The sequence below is a fragment of the Somniosus microcephalus genome, chromosome 3, assembly GCF_052327205.1.
Source record: "Somniosus microcephalus isolate GS21.2 chromosome 3, FLI_Smic_1.0, whole genome shotgun sequence".
Taxonomy (NCBI): domain Eukaryota; kingdom Metazoa; phylum Chordata; class Chondrichthyes; order Squaliformes; family Somniosidae; genus Somniosus; species Somniosus microcephalus.
The window spans coordinates 36,702,516-36,715,855 of record NC_140989.1 but is presented as its reverse complement, the minus strand read 5'-3'; positions in this window follow the sequence as shown (position 1 = coordinate 36,715,855).

Below are 13,340 nucleotides of genomic sequence, written 5' to 3'. Positions count from 1 at the left end.
ACAGTGTGATTGGCTGGTCCCCTCGTTTGTTACTGTGTGATTGGTCCCCTCCTTTATTACTGTGTGATTGGTCCCTTCCTTTGTTACTATGTGATTGGCTGGTCCCCTCCTTTGTTACTTTGTGATTGGCTGGTCCCCTGCTTTGTTGCTGTGTGATTGGCTGGTCCCCTCCTTCGTTACTGTGTGATTGGCTGGTCCCCTCCTTTGTTACTGTGTGATTGGTCCCTTCCTTTGTTACTATGTGATTGGCTGGTCCCCTCCTTTGTTACTTTGTGATTGGCTGGTCCCCTGCTTTGTTGCTGTGTGATTGGCTGGTCCCCTCCTGTGTTACTGTGTGATTGGTTGGTCCCCTCCTTTGTTACTGTGTGATTGGTTGGCCCCCTCCTTTGTTATTCTGTGATTGGCTGGTCCCCTCCTTTGTTACTGTATGATTGGCTGGTCCCCTCCTTTGTTACTGTGTGATTGGCTGGTCCCCTCCTTTGTTACTGTGTGATTGGTTGGTCCCCTCCTTTGTTACTGTTTGATTGGCTGGTCCCCTTCTTTGTTACTATGTGATTGGCTGGTCCCCTCCTTTGTGACTGAGTGATTGGCTGGTCCCCTCCTTTGTTACTGTGTGATTGGCTGGTCCGCTCCTTTGTTACTGAGTGATTGGCTGGTCCCCTCCGTTGTTACTCTGTGATTGGTCCCCTCCTTTGTTTCTGTGTGATTGGTTGGTCCCCTCCTTTGCTACTGTGTGATTGGTCCCCTCCTTTGTTGCTGTGTGATTGGCTGGTCCCCTCCTTTGTTATTCTGTGATTGGCTGGTCCCCTCCTTTGTTACTGTATGATTGGCTGGTCCCCTCCTTTGTTACTGTGTGATTGGCTGGTCCCCTCCTTTGTTACTGTGTGATTGGCTGGTCCCCTCCTTTGTACTATGTGATTGGCAGGTCCCCTCCTTTGTTACTGTGTGATTGGTCCCCTCCTTTGTTACTGTGTGATTGGCTGGTCCCCTCCTTTGTTACTGTCTGATTGGCTGGTCCCCTCCTTTGTTACTGTGTGATTGGTTGGTCCCCTCCTTTGTTACTCTGTGATTGGCTGGTCCCCTCCTTTGTTACTTTGTGCTTGGTTGGTCCCCTCCTTTGTTACTGTGTGATTGGTCCCCTCCTTTGTTACTGTGTGATTGGCTGGTCCCCTTCTTTGTTACTGTGTGATTGGTTGGTCCCCTCCTTTGTTACTGTGTGGATGGCTGGTCCCCTCCTTTGTTACTTTGTGCTTGGTTGGTCCCCTCCTTTGTTACTGTGTGATTGGTCCCCTCCTTTGTTACTGTGTGATTGGCTGGTCCCCTCCTTTGTTACTTTGCGATTGGTCCCCTCCTTTGTTACTGTGTGATTGGCTGGTCCCCTCCTTTGTTACTGTGTGATTGGCTGGTCCCCTCCTTTGTTACTGTCTGATTGGCTGGTCCCCTCCTTTGTTACTGTGTGATTGGCTGGTCCCCTCCTTTGTATTATGTGATTGGCTGGTCCCCTCCTTTGTTACTGTGTGATTGGTCCCCTCCTTTGTTACTGTGTGATTGGCTGGTCCCCTCCTTTGTTACTGTCTGATTGGCTGGTCCCCACCTTTGTTACTGTGTGATTGGTTGGTCCCCTCCTTTGTTACTGTGTGATTGGTCCCCTCCTTTGTTACTGTGTGATTGGCTGGTCCCCTTCTTTGTTACTGTGTGATTGGTTGGTCCCCTCCTTTGTTACTGTGTGATTGGCTGGTCCCCTCCTTTGTTACTTTGTGCTTGGTTGGTCCCCTCCTTTGTTACTGTGTGATTGGTCCCCTCCTTTGTTACTGTGTGATTGGCTGGTCCCCTCCTTTGTTACTGTGCGATTGGTCCCCTCCTTTGTTACTGTGTGATTGGCTGGTCCCCTCCTTTGTTACTGTGTGATTGGCTGGTCCCCTCCTTTGTTACTGTCTGATTGGCTGGTCCCCTCCTTTGTTACTGTGCGATTGGTCCCCTCCTTTGTTACTGTGCGATTGGTCCCCTCTTTTGTTACTGTGTGATTGGCTGGTCCCCTCCTTTGTTACTGTGTGATTGGCTGGTCCCCTCCTTTGTTACTGTGTGATTGGTTGGACCCCTCCTTTGTTACTGTGTGATTGGCTGGTCCCCTCCTTTCTTACTGTGTGATTGGTTGGTCCCCTCCTTTCTTACTGTGTGATTCGTCCCCTGCTTTGTTACTGTGCGATTGGTTGGTTCCCCCCTTTGTTATTCTGTGATTGGCTGGTCCCCTCCTTAGTTAATGTGTGATTGGTTGGTCCCCTCCTTTGTTACTGTGTGATTGGCTGGTCCCCTCCTTTGTTACTGTGTGATTGGCTGGTCCCCGCCTTTGTTACTTTGTGATTGGTCCCCTCCTTTGTTACTGTGTGATTGGCTGGTCCCCTCCTTTGTCACTGTGTGATTGGTCCCCTCCTTTGCTACTTTGTGATTGGCTGGTCCCCTCCTTTGTTACTGTGTGATTGGTCCCCTCCTTTGTTACTGTGTGATTGGTTGGTCCCCTCCTTTGTTACTGTTTGGTTGGCTGGTCCCCTCCTTTGTTACTGTGTGATTGGCTGGTCCCCTCCTTTGTTACTGTGTGATTGGTCCCCTCCTTTATTACTGTGTGATTGTTCCCCTCCTTTGTTACTGTGTGATTGGCTGGTCCCCTCGTTTGTTACTTGTGATTGGCTGGTCCCCTTAATTGTTACTGTTTGATTGGTTGGTCCCCTCCTTTGTTACTGATTGATTGGCTGGTCCCCTCCTTTGTTACACTGTGATTGGTCCCCTTCTTTGTTACTGTGTGATTGGCTGGTCCCCTCCTTTGTTACTGTGTGATTGGTTGGTCCTCTCCTTTGTTACTGTGTGATTGGCTGGTCCCCTCCTTTGTTACTGTGTGATTGGTTGGTCCCCTCCTTTGTTACTGTCTGATTGTTCCCCTCCTTTGTTACTGTGTGATTGGCTGGTCCCCTCCGTTGTTACTCTGTGATTGGTCCCCTCCTTTGTTACTCTGTGATTGGTCCCCTTCTTTGTTACTGAGTGATTGGTCCCCTCCTTTGTTACTGCGTGATTGGTCGGTCCCCTCCTTCGTTACCGTGTGATTGGTGCCTGCTTTGTTAATGTGTGATTGGTCCCCTCCTTTGTTACTGTGTGATTGGTCCCCTCCTTTGCTACTGTGTGATTGGTTGGTCCCCTCCTTTGTTACTGTGTGATTGGCTGGTCCCCTCCTTTGTTACTGTGTGATTGGCTGGTCCCCTCCTTTGCTACTCTGTGATTGGTTGGTCCCCTCCTTTGTTACTGTGTGATTGGCTGGTCCCCTCTTTTGTTACTGTGTGATTTGTTGGTCCCCTCCTTTGTTACTGTGTGATTGGCTGGTCCCCTCCTTTGTTACTGTCTGATTGGCTGGTCCCCTCCTTTGTTACTGTGTGATTGGTTGGTCCCCTCCTTTGTTACTGTGTGATTGTTTGGTCCCCTCCTTTGTTACTGTGTGATTGGTTGGTCCCCTCCTTTGTTACTGTGTGATTGGCTGGTCCCCTCCTTTGTTACTGTGTGATTGGCTGGTCATCTCCTTTGTTACTGTGTGATTGGTTGGTCCCCTCCTTTGTTACTGTGTTATTGGCTGGTCCCCTCCTTTGTTACTGTATGATGGGCTGATCCCCGCCTTAGTTAATGTGTGATTGGTTGGTCCCCTCCTTTGTTACTGTGTGATTGGCTGGTCATCTCCTTTGTTACTGTGTGATTGGCTGGTCATCTCCTTTGTTACTGTGTGATTGGCTGGTCCCCTCCTTTGTTACTGTGTGATTGGCTGGTCATCTCCTTTGTTACTGTGTGATTGGTTGGTCCCCTCCTTTGTTACTGTGTGATTGGCTGGTCCCCTCCTTTGTTACTGTGTGATTGGCTGGTCATCTCCTTTGTTACTGTGTGATTGGTTGGTCCCCTCCTTTGTTACTGTGTTATTGGCTGGTCCCCTCCTTTGTTACTGTATGATGGGCTGATCCCCGCCTTAGTTACTGTGTGATTGGCTGGTCCCCTCCTTTGTTACTGTGTGATTGGTTGGTCCCCTCCTTTGTTACTGTGTGATTGGCTGGTCCCCTCGTTTGTTACTATGTGATTGGCTGGTCCCCTGCTTTGTTACGGTGTGATTGGCTGGTCCCCTGCTTTGTTACTGTATGATTGGTTGGTCCCCTCCTTTGTTACTGTGTGATTGGCTGGTCCCCTCCTTTGTTACTGTGTGATTTGTTGGTCCCCTCCTTTGTTACTCTGTGATTGGTCCCCTCCTTTGTTACTCTGTGATTGGCTGGTCCCCTCCTTTGTTACTGTGTGATTTGTTGGTCCCCTCCTTTGTTACTGTGTGATTGGCTGGTCCCCTCCTTTGTTAATGTGTGATTGGCTGGTCATCTCCTTTGTTACTGTGTGATTGGTTGGTCCCCGCCTTAGTTAATGTGTGATTGGTTGGTCCCCTCCTTTGTTACTGTGTGATTGGCTGGTCCCCTCCTTTGTTACTGTGTGATTGGCTGGTCCCCTCCTTTGTTACTGTGTGATTGGCTGGTCCCCTCCTTTGTTACTGTGTGATTGGCTGGTCCCCTCCTTTGTTACTGTGTGATTGGCTGGTCCCCTCTTTTGTTACTGTGTGATTGGCTGGTCCCCTCCTTTGTTATTGTGTGATTGGTTGGTCCCCTCCTTTGTTACTGTGTGATTGGCTGGTCCCCTCCTTTGTTACTGTGTGATTGGCTGGTCATCTCCTTTGTTACTGTGTGATTGGTTGGTCCCCGCCTTTGTTACTGTGTGATTGGTTGGTCCCCTCCTTTGTTACTGTGTTATTGGCTGGTCCCCTCCTTTGTTACTGTGTGATGGGCTGAACCCCGACTTAGTTAATGTGTGATTGGTTGGTCCCCTCCTTTGTTACTGTCTGATTGGCTGGTCCCCTCCTTTGTTACTGTGTGATTGGTTGGTCCACTCCTTTGTTACTGTGTGATTGGCTGGTCCCCTCGTTTGTTGCTATGTGCTTGGCTGGTCCCCTCCTTTGTTACTGTGTGATTGGCTGGTCCCCTCCTTTGATACTCTGTGATTGGTCCCCTCCTTTGTTACTGCGTGATTGGCTGGTCCACTCCTTTGTTACAGTGTGATTGGTTGGTCCCCTCCCTTGTTACTCTGTGATTGGTTGGTCCCCTCATTTGTTACTGTGTGATTGGTCCCCTCCTTTGTTGCTGTGTGCTTGGCTGGTCCGCTCATTTGTTACTCTGTGATTGGTCCCCTCCTTTGTTACTGTGTGATTGGTCCCCTCCTTTGTTACGGTGTGATTGGCTGGTCCCCTCCTTTGTTATTTTGTGATTTGCTGGTCCCCTCCTTTGTTACTGTGTGATTGGCTGGTCCCCTCCTGTGTTACTGTGTGATTGGTTGGTCTCCTCCTTTGTTACTGTGTGATTTGTCCCCTCCTTTGTTACTGTGTGATTGGTTGGTCCCCTCCTTTGTTATTCTCTGATTGGCTGGTCCCCTCCTTTGTTACTGTATGATTGGCTGGTCCCCTCCTTTGTTACTGTGTGCTTGGCTGGTCCCCTCCTTTGTTACTCTGTGATTGGTCCCCTCCTTTGTTACTCTGTGATTGGTCCCCTCCTTTGTTACTGTGTGATTGGTCCCCTCCTTTGTCACAGCTTAATTGTTTGGTCCCCTCCTTCGTTACTCTGTGATTGGTCCCCTCCTTTGTTACTGTGTGATTGGTCCCCTCCTTTTTTACTGTGTGATTGGCTGGTCCCCTCTTTTGTTACTGTGTGATTGGCTGGTCCCCTCCTTTGTTACTGTGTGATTGGTTGGTCCCCTCATTTGTTACTGTGTGATTGGTTGGTCCCCTCCTTTGTTACTGTGTGATTGGTTGGTCCCCTCCTTTGTTACTGTGTGATTTGTTGGTCCCCTCCTTTGTTACTGTGTGATTGATCCCCTCCTTCTTTACTGTGTGATTGGCTGAGTCCCCTCCTTTGTTACTCTGTGATTGGTCCCCTCCTTTGTTACTGTGTGATTGGTTGGTCCCCTCCTTTGTTACTGTGTGATTGGCTGGTCCCCTCATTTGTTACTCTGTGATTGGTCCCCTCCTTTGTTACTGTGTTATTGGCTGGTCCCCTCCTTTGTTACTGTGTGATTGGTCCCCTCCTTCTTTACTGTGTGATTGGCTGAGTCCCCTCCTTTGTTACTCTGTGATTGGTCCCCTCCTTTGTTACTGTGTTATTGGCTGGTCCCCTCCTTTGTTACTGTGTGATTGGCCCCCTCCTTTGTTACTGTGTGATTGGCTGGACCCCTCCTTTGTTACTGTGTGATTGCCTGGTCCCCTCCTTTGTTACTGTGTGATTGCCTGGTCCCCTCCTTTGTTACTATGTGATTGGCTGGTCCCCTCCTTTGTTACTGTATGATTGGCTGGTCCCCTCCTTAGTTACTGTGTGATTGGCTGGTCCCGTCCTGTGTTACTGTGTGATTGGCTGGTCCCCTCCTTTGTTACTGTGTGATTGGCTTGTCCCCACCATTGTTACTGTGTGATTGGCTGGTCCCCTCCTTTGTTACTGTGTGATTCATTCCCTGCTTTGTTACTGTGTGATTGGTTGGTCCCCTCCTTTGTTATTCTGTGATTGGCTGGTCCCCTCCTTTGTTACTGTGTGATTGGCTGGTCCCCTCCTTTGTTACTGTGTGATTGGCTGGTCCCCTCCTTTGTTACTGTGTGATTGGCTTGTCCCCGCCTTTGTTACTTTGTGATTGGCTGGTCCCCTCCTTTGTTACTGTGTGATTGGTCCCCTCCTTTGTTACTGTGTGATTGGCTTGTCCACTCCTTTGTTGCTGTGTGATTGGCGTGTCCCCTCATTTGTTACTGTGTGATTGGCTGGTCCCCTCCTTTGTTACTGTGTGATTGGTCCTCTCCTTTCCTACTTTGTGATTGGCTGGTCCCCTCCTTTGTTACTGTGTGATTGTCTGGTCCCCTCCTTTGTTACTGTGTGATTGGTTGGTCCCCGCCTTTGTTACTGTGTGATTGTTTGGTCCCCTCCTTTGTTACTGTGTGATTGGTTGGTCCCCTCCTTTGTTACTGGGTGATTTGTTGGTCCCCTCCTTTGTTACTGTATGATTGGCTGGTCCCCTCCTTTGTTACTGTGTGATTGGTCCCCTCCTTTGTTACTGTGTGATTGGCTGGTCCCCTCCTTTGTTACTCTGTGATTGGTCCCCTCCTTTGTTACTGAGTGATTCGCGTGTCCCCTCCTTTGTTACTGTGTGATTGGCTGGTCCCCTCCTTTGTTACTGTATGATTGGTTGGTCCCCTCCTTTGTTACTGTGTGATTGGCTGGTCCCCTCCTTTGTTACTCTGTGATTGGTCCCCTCCTTTGTTACTGTGTGATTGGCTGGTCCCCTCCTTTGTTACTGTGTGATTTGTTGGTCCTCTCCTTTGTTACTGTGTGATTGGCTGGTCCCCTCCGTTGTTACTGTGTGATTGGCTGGTCCCCTCCTTTGTTACTGTGTGATTGGTTGGTCCCCGCCTTTGTTACTGTGTGATTGTTTGGTCCCTTCCTTTGTTACTGTGTGACTGTTTGGTCCCCTCCTTTGTTACTGTGTGATTGGTTGGTCCCCGCCTTTGTTACTGTGTTATTGGTTGGTCCCCTCCTTTGTTACTGTGTGATTGGCTGGTCCCCTCCTTTGTTACTGTGTGATTGGTTGGTCCCCTCCTTTGTTACTGTGTGATTGGCTGGTCCCCTCGTTTGTTACTGTGTGATTGTTTGGTCCCCTCCTTTGTTACTGTGTGATTGGTTGGTCCCCTCCTTTGTTACTGTGTGATTTGTTGGTCCCCTCCTTTGTTACTGTGTGATTGGTTGGTCCCCTCCTTTGTTACTGTGTGATTGGCTGCTCCCCTGCTCTGTTACTGTATGATTGGTTGGTCCCCTCCTTTGTTACTGTGTGATTGGTTGGTCCCCTCCTTTGTTACTGTGTGATTAGTTGGTCCCCTCCTTTGTTACTGTGTGATTGGCTGGTCCCCTCGTTTGTTACTATGTGATTGGCTGGTCCCCTCCTTTGTTACGGTTTGATTGGCTGGTCCCCTGCTTTGTTACTGTATGATTGTTTGGTCCCCTCCTTTGTTACTGTGTGATTGGCTGGTCCCCTCCTTTGTTACTCTGTGATTGGTCCCCTCCTTTGTTACTGTGTGATTGGCTGGTCCCCTCCTTTGTTACTGTGTGATTTGTTGGTCCCCTCCTTTGTTACTGTGTGATTGGCTGGTCCCCTCCTTTGTTACTGTGTGATTGGCTGGTCATCTCCTTTGTTACTGTGTGATTGGTTGGTCCCCGCCTTTGTTACTGTGTGATTGGTTGGTCCCCTCCTTTGTTACTGTGTTATTGGCTGGTCCCCTCCTTTGTTACTGTGTGATGGGCTGATCCCCGCCTTAGTTAATGTGTGATTGGTTGGTCCCCTCCTTTGTTACTGTGTGATTGGCTGGTCCCCTCCTTTGTTACTGTGTGATTGGTTGGTCCACTCCTTTGTTACTGTGTGATTGGCTGGTCCCCTCATTTGCTACTATGTGCTTGGCTGGTCCCCTCCTTTGTTACTGTGTGATTGGCTGGTCCCCTCCGTTATTACTGTGTGTTTGGTTGGTCCCCTCCTTTGTTACTGTGTGATTTGTTGCTCCCCTCCTTTGTTACTGTGTGATTGGCTGGTCCCCTCCTTTGTTACTGTGTGATTGGCTGGTCATCTCCTTTGTTACTGTGTGATTGGTTGGTCCCCGCCTTTGTTACTGTGTGATTGGTTGGTCCCCTCCTTTGTTACTGTGTGATTGGTCCCCTCCTTCTTTACTGTGTGATTGGCTGAGTCCCCTCCTTTGTTACTCTGTGATTGGTCCCCTCCTTTGTTACTGTGTTATTGGCTGGTCCCCTCCTTTGTTACTGTGTGATTGGTCCCCTCCTTCTTTACTGTGTGATTGGCTGAGTCCCCTCCTTTGTTACTCTGTGATTGGTCCCCTCCTTTGTTACTGTGTTATTGGCTGGTCCCCTCCTTTGTTACTGTGTGATTGGCCCCCTCCTTTGTTACTGTATGATTGGCTGGACCCCTCCTTTGTTACTGTGTGATTGCCTGGTCCCCTCCTTTGTTACTGTGTGATTGCCTGGTCCCCTCCTTTGTTACTATGTGATTGGCTGGTCCCCTCCTTTGTTACTGTATGATTGGCTGGTCCCCTCCTTAGTTACTGTGTGATTGGCTGGTCCCGTCCTGTGTTACTGTGTGATTGGCTGGTCCCCTCCTTTGTTACTGTGTGATTGGCTTGTCCCCACCATTGTTACTGTGTGATTGGCTGGTCCCCTCCTTTGTTACTGTGTGATTCATTCCCTGCTTTGTTACTGTGTGATTGGTTGGTCCCCTCCTTTGTTATTCTGTGATTGGCTGGTCCCCTCCTTTGTTACTGTGTGATTGGCTGGTCCCCTCCTTTGTTACTGTGTGATTGGCTGGTCCCCTCCTTTGTTACTGTGTGATTGGCTTGTCCCCGCCTTTGTTACTTTGTGATTGGCTGGTCCCCTCCTTTGTTACTGTGTGATTGGTCCCCTCCTTTGTTACTGTGTGATTGGCTTGTCCACTCCTTTGTTGCTGTGTGATTGGCGTGTCCCCTCATTTGTTACTGTGTGATTGGCTGGTCCCCTCCTTTGTTACTGTGTGATTGGTCCTCTCCTTTCCTACTTTGTGATTGGCTGGTCCCCTCCTTTGTTACTGTGTGATTGTCTGGTCCCCTCCTTTGTTACTGTGTGATTGGTTGGTCCCCGCCTTTGTTACTGTGTGATTGTTTGGTCCCCTCCTTTGTTACTGTGTGATTGGTTGGTCCCCTCCTTTGTTACTGGGTGATTTGTTGGTCCCCTCCTTTGTTACTGTATGATTGGCTGGTCCCCTCCTTTGTTACTGTGTGATTGGTCCCCTCCTTTGTTACTGTGTGATTGGCTGGTCCCCTCCTTTGTTACTCTGTGATTGGTCCCCTCCTTTGTTACTGAGTGATTCGCGTGTCCCCTCCTTTGTTACTGTGTGATTGGCTGGTCCCCTCCTTTGTTACTGTATGATTGGTTGGTCCCCTCCTTTGTTACTGTGTGATTGGCTGGTCCCCTCCTTTGTTACTCTGTGATTGGTCCCCTCCTTTGTTACTGTGTGATTGGCTGGTCCCCTCCTTTGTTACTGTGTGATTTGTTGGTCCTCTCCTTTGTTACTGTGTGATTGGCTGGTCCCCTCCGTTGTTACTGTGTGATTGGCTGGTCCCCTCCTTTGTTACTGTGTGATTGGTTGGTCCCCGCCTTTGTTACTGTGTGATTGTTTGGTCCCTTCCTTTGTTACTGTGTGACTGTTTGGTCCCCTCCTTTGTTACTGTGTGATTGGTTGGTCCCCGCCTTTGTTACTGTGTTATTGGTTGGTCCCCTCCTTTGTTACTGTGTGATGGGCTGATCCCCGCCTTAGTTAATGTGTGATTGGTTGGTACCCTCCTTTGTTACTGTGTGATTGGCTGGTCCCCTCCTTTGTTACTGTGTGATTGGTTGGTCCCCTCCTTTGTTACTGTGTGATTGGCTGGTCCCCTCGTTTGTTACTGTGTGATTGTTTGGTCCCCTCCTTTGTTACTGTGTGATTGGTTGGTCCCCTCCTTTGTTACTGTGTGATTTGTTGGTCCCCTCCTTTGTTACTGTGTGATTGGTTGGTCCCCTCCTTTGTTACTGTGTGATTGGCTGCTCCCCTGCTCTGTTACTGTATGATTGGTTGGTCCCCTCCTTTGTTACTGTGTGATTGGTTGGTCCCCTCCTTTGTTACTGTGTGATTAGTTGGTCCCCTCCTTTGTTACTGTGTGATTGGCTGGTCCCCTCGTTTGTTACTATGTGATTGGCTGGTCCCCTCCTTTGTTACGGTTTGATTGGCTGGTCCCCTGCTTTGTTACTGTATGATTGTTTGGTCCCCTCCTTTGTTACTGTGTGATTGGCTGGTCCCCTCCTTTGTTACTCTGTGATTGGTCCCCTCCTTTGTTACTGTGTGATTGGCTGGTCCCCTCCTTTGTTACTGTGTGATTTGTTGGTCCCCTCCTTTGTTACTGTGTGATTGGCTGGTCCCCTCCTTTGTTACTGTGTGATTGGCTGGTCATCTCCTTTGTTACTGTGTGATTGGTTGGTCCCCGCCTTTGTTACTGTGTGATTGGTTGGTCCCCTCCTTTGTTACTGTGTTATTGGCTGGTCCCCTCCTTTGTTACTGTGTGATGGGCTGATCCCCGCCTTAGTTAATGTGTGATTGGTTGGTCCCCTCCTTTGTTACTGTGTGATTGGCAGGTCCCCTCCTTTGTTACTGTGTGATTGGTTGGTCCACTCCTTTGTTACTGTGTGATTGGCTGGTCCCCTCATTTGCTACTATGTGCTTGGCTGGTCCCCTCCTTTGTTACTGTGTGATTGGCTGGTCCCCTCCGTTATTACTGTGTGTTTGGTTGGTCCCCTCCTTTGTTACTGTGTGATTTGTTGCTCCCCTCCTTTGTTACTGTGTGATTGGCTGGTCCCCTCCTTTGTTACTGTGTGATTGGCTGGTCATCTCCTTTGTTACTGTGTGATTGGTTGGTCCCCGCCTTTGTTACTGTGTGATTGGTTGGTCCCCTCCTTTGTTACTGTGTGATTGGCTGGTCCCCTCTTTTGTTACTGTGTGATTGGCCCCCTCCTTTGTTATTGTGTGATTGGTTGGTCCCCTCCTTTGTTACTGAGTGATTGGTTGGTCCCCTCCTTTGTTACTGTGTGATTTCTTGGTCCCCTCCTTTGTTACTGTGTGATTGGCTGGTCCCCTCCTTTGTTAATGTGTGATTGGCTGGTCATCTCCTTTGTTACTGTGTGATTGGTTGGTCCCCGCCTTTGTTACTGTGTGATTGGTTGGTCCCCTCCTTTGTTTCTGTGTTATTGGCTGGTCCCCTCCTTTGTTACTGTGTGATGGGCTGATCCCCGCCTTAGTTAATGTGTGATTGGTTGGTCCCCTCCTTTGTTACTATGTGACTGGCTGGTCCCCTCCTTTGTTACTGTGTGATTGGCTGGTCCCCTCCTTTGTTACTGTGTGATTTGTTGGTCCCCTCCTTTGTTACTGTGTGATTGGCTGGTCCCCTCCTTTGTTACTGTGTGATTGTTTGGTCCCCTCCTTTGTTACTGTGTGATTGGTTGGTCCCCTCCTTTGTTACTGTGTGATTTGTTGGTCCCCTCCTTTGTTACTGTGTGATTGGTTGGTCCCCTCCTTTGTTACTGTGTGATTGGCTGCTCCCCTGCTTTGTTACTGTATGATTGGTTGGTCCCCTCCTTTGTTACTGTGTGATTGGCTGGTCCGCTCCTTTGTTACTGTATGATTGGTTGGTACCCTCCTTTGTTACGGTGTGATTGGCTGCTCCCCTGCTTTGTTACTGTATGATTGGTTGGTCCCCTCCTTTGTTACTGTGTGATTGGCTGGTCCCCTCCTTTGTTACTCTGTGATTGGTCCCCTCCTTTGTTACTGTGTGATTGGCTGGTCCCCTCCTTTGTTACTGTGTGATTTGTTGGTCCCCTCCTTTGTTACTGTGTGATTGGCTGGTCCCCTCCTTTGTTACTGTGTGATTGGCTGGTCATCTCCTTTGTTACTGTGTGATTGGTTGGTCCCCGCCTTTGTTACTGTGTGATTTGTTGGTCCCCTCCTTTGATACTGTGTGATTGGCTGGTCCCCTCCTTTGTTACTGTGTGATTGGCTGGTCATCTCCTTTGTTACTGTGTGATTGGTTGGTCCCCGCCTTTGTTACTGTGTGATTGGTTGGTCCCCGCCTTTGTTACTATGTGATTGGCTGGTCCCCTCCTTTGTTACTGTGTTATTGGCTGGTCCCCTCCTTTGTTACTGTGTGATGGGCTGATCACCGCCTTCGTTAATGTGTGATTGGTTGGTCCCATCCTTTGTTGCTGTGTGATTGGCTGGTCCCCTCCTTTGTTACTGTGTGATTGGCTGGTCCCCTCCTTTGTTACTGTGTGATTGGCTGGCCCCCTCCTTTGTTATTGTGTGATTGGTTGGTCCCCTCCTTTGTTACTGTGTGATTGGTTGGTCCCCTCCTTTGTTACTGTGTGATTTGTTGGTCCCCTGCTTTGAAACTGTGTGATTGGCTCGTCCCCTCCTTTGTTACTCTGTGATTGGCTGGTCATCTCCTTTGTTACTGTGTGATTGTTTGGTCCCCGCCTTTGTTACTGTGTGATTGGTTGGTCCCCTCCTTTGTTACTGTGTTATTCGCTGGTCCCCTCCTTTGTTACTGTGTGATGGGCTGATCCCCGCCTTAGTTAATGTGTGATTGGTTGGTCCCCTCCTTTTTTACTGTGTGATTGGCTGGTCCCCTCCTTTGT